Below are 3,398 nucleotides of genomic sequence, written 5' to 3'. Positions count from 1 at the left end.
TACCAGGAAAGTCCTAGCTATGCACAGGTCCAGTAACAGGTGCTGGAGTGCAGAGGTAAGGATGGTCCTCACCCCCACACTGCTTAAAGAGTAAGAGAGGAGGTAGTAGACATCATCACCATTAACTGGGCAAGTCCTTTTGCATGAGGTACAGGACCCAGTGGCTGGGGAGCAGACCACGGAGCAGCACTCCAACCAGGGCTGTGTGGCAAACTTCCTGGAGGCAGTGACATTCAAGATGGATTTTAACTCAAGCATTTCTTCACTCCATTCTCCATTCAGTCATTTATTGAATGAGTCTCTCATCAGCTGCTTCACAGCTGCTCCTTAAGGAGCCATCTGATCAGATCCTCAATCTCCAGCACCAAAAGGACCTTTGCTTTCACTGTTCAAAACCTTGGAATCCCAGAGTTTGACATGGAATGAAGAAGATGTAGGTCAGATCAAATTAAGAAAGGAAGGAAAAACCACAGCTTCCCCAGCTCACTGTCTCATTTTCAGGGAGCTGGACTTTGTCGCTGACCTCATGCAGATGGATGGGAATATCGGGAGCCAAATTTAATACGCCCACTGTCTGCAGATATTTTTCAGATGCTTCTGTCTGGCATGGTGAGTACACAGTGCCCTCTTTCTGAATAACTTACAGAACAATTACAGCCCAAGGGAGGGGAGTGTTCCCTCTCTGCTCCTGCCACAATGACTAGAAGGAACCCAGGACATAGCATGGGAGTGTGGCTCAGAGACAATTCCTGCCCACAGTCGCCAGCAATTGTCTGGGATGGCAGAGTCAATGGGAGGGCTTGATCCCAATACTGAAGCCTCAGTGGTGCTTTGGTTGCTGATACATGAGGTGACATAAATTGGTGAATAATCCAGACTGAGTTTCCGTGCATTCAGAAATTTCAGCTCTCCTGTGTGGTTGGCTTTAGAGCCAAGCTCTACCTCCAGCTCTTTGCAACACTGCTGAGAGACTGAATGCAAATGGGCGACAGCTAGAGCATGCATAAAAAAATAAAACTCTGACCCATAAACTGCAGTGACTAGGTCTGGAAACTGACCCCTATGTACAACAACCTAGGAAGCCAGCCTGCTATAAATCAGACTTATAGGAAGTCAGGCTGTTATCTCTAATAACAATCCAGGGGGCCAGATCATAATCCCTGTAACAATTGGCCCCAAGTGGCCAGGACTTGACTAATAATAACTGACAGCTTCCTTAATTTTTATTCCTGCTTCCGATTGAGGACCAACCAGAGAAAGCCAAATATGTTTCCCTAACCAATCACATTGGATGTCCTGCTTCCACTTAGCCCACCTCCAGCCACCCCAAGGCAGCATCCACTCCAGGAATATGTGGAAACTTCCATTATGTTCACTGCAAAGCTTTCCCACTCCTCTGCTTGCCTTTGAGTCTCTACCGAAATGCAAGTGATGGCTGACTCCCTTGCTGTAGCAAGCTCTCAGTAACAGCCTTTGCCTCTTCTCATTTGGTGGGTCTTCATTTATTGCCACACTGTCAATCAGACTCGTGGGCTTTCATCTATAGCTCTTGGCTCCAGATTTTACCTTCTTAGTGTTTTTCTGGGCACAGTCTCAAGAATGAACAATAGAAAGCTAAAGTTGTTTGAAAGGGGTGAGGTAGCACCAGATTATTGGTTTGGGGTAATAATGTAGAAATGTGAGAAATAATGTAGAAATGTGGTGTTCCTCCGACACCAGCTGCCTCCACCATGCCGCCTAAGTTCGACCCCAACGAGATCAAAGTCGTGTACCTGAGGTGCTCCGGCGGCGAGGTCGGTGCCACCTCTGCCCTGGCCCCAAAGATCGGCCCACTGGGTCTGTCTCCAAAAAAGGTTGGTGATGACATCGCCAAGGCAACCGGTGATTGGAAGGGTCTAAGGATTACAGTGAAACTGACCATTCAGAACAGACAGGCCCAGATTGAAGTGGTACCTTCTGCCTCTGCCCTGATTATCAAACCCTCAAGGAACCACCAAGAGACAGAAAGAAGCAGAAAAACATTAAGCACAGTGGAAATATCACTTTTGATGAGATTGTCAATATTGCCCGACAGATGCGACACCGATCTTTAGCCAGAGAACTTTCTGGAACCATTAAAGAGATCCTGGGGACTGCCCAGTCTGCGGGCTGCAATGTTGATGGCCGTCACCCTCATGACATCATAGATGACATCAATAGTGGTGCAGTGGAATGCCCAGCGAGTTAACTACAAAGGAAAATATTTCAATAAAGGATCATTTGACAACCAAAAAAAGATTCCCTGCGGCCTCCCGGCTCGGCCGCAGCCTTTTTTTTTTTTTTTAAATAGTGACAACTCGTATTTATTACAATCATGTACAGCAGTCGCGTCTCTCGGCACGTTCCCGGGTGGGCGGGCGGCGGTGTCGCCACAGGGCAGCGGAGTCGCGAGGCGGAAGAGGGGGCGGCCGGGCGGGGCGGCCCGGGGGCGCGGGCGCGGGGTGAGGCTTCTGGAAGCGCCGATCCGGGCCCCTGGGAGGTGGGCAGCAGGGGCGGCAGCAGCCCCCGAGGGCCAGGGGCCAGGTACTTAGACTACCTCTTGTCATGCAGGTGCGAGGTCGAGGTCGGCAGGTGCTCGGCCACCAGGCCCCCGCCCCGAGCCCCGCGGCGAGGGGGCCGCCGCGGGCCCACCGGGAGCCCCGGGCACTCAGTCCCGCTCGTGCTCGTTGCCGGCGCCCTCGGGCGGCGCAGCTTCTCCACCTGCTCGTGGATCTGCCCGTCCCGCCCCGGCGGTCCTCCCGCTGCACCCCGAGGCAGTCCTCCTCGTCCACGTGGCTCACGTCCTCGTCCTCCTCGTCCTCCCTCTTCTCCTCCTCGCCTGCACCTGCGTCCTCACCTGGCCCTTCACGTCCAGCACCCCCTGGCCCTCCTCCTGGGGGCCCAGCAGGTGGTAGGCGGCCGTGGAGCCCTCGGGGCTGTGGCCCTCCTTCACGGGCGAGGACGACGTGGACTCGTTGCTGACGGGCGAGATGTCGCTGCTGCTGTGCTGGTTGGCGGCAGCAGGGCTGGAGGGTGACGGGGAGCATTTTTTTTTTTTGGTTTTTTTTTTTTATTTATTCATGATAGGAACACAGTGAGAGAGAGAGGCAGAGACACAGGCAGAGGGAGAAGCAGGCTCCATGCACCGGGAGCCCGACGTGGGATTCGATCCCGGGTCTCCAGGATCGCGCCCTGGGCCAAAGGCAGGCGCCAAACCGCTGCGCCACCCAGGGATCCCTACCGGGAGCATTTTTTATCTCCGGTAACAGTTTTCATTGTGAGCCACAGCAGTAAGGATGGGCGCAGACGTGGATGCGGATTGGTGTGGGGACAGGAAGAGACATAGATGCAAGTAAAGACCTAGTTTTTCCTCTGTGTGG

The 3,398-nt window shown here is 53.2% G+C and overlaps 1 pseudogene; it reads left to right on the top strand.

Moving 5' to 3' along the window:
• Positions 1-1,715: 1,715 nt before the first annotated feature.
• LOC121487681 lies at positions 1,716-2,275 on the top strand (annotated as a pseudogene).
• Positions 2,276-3,398: the final 1,123 nt, after the last annotated feature.

The sequence above is a fragment of the Vulpes lagopus genome, chromosome 3 (genome assembly GCF_018345385.1).
Source record: "Vulpes lagopus strain Blue_001 chromosome 3, ASM1834538v1, whole genome shotgun sequence".
In the NCBI taxonomy this organism is placed as follows: Eukaryota; Metazoa; Chordata; class Mammalia; order Carnivora; family Canidae; genus Vulpes; species Vulpes lagopus.
The sequence above is the reverse complement of the archived record's forward strand: the minus strand, read 5'-3'. Positions and strand labels throughout refer to the sequence as shown.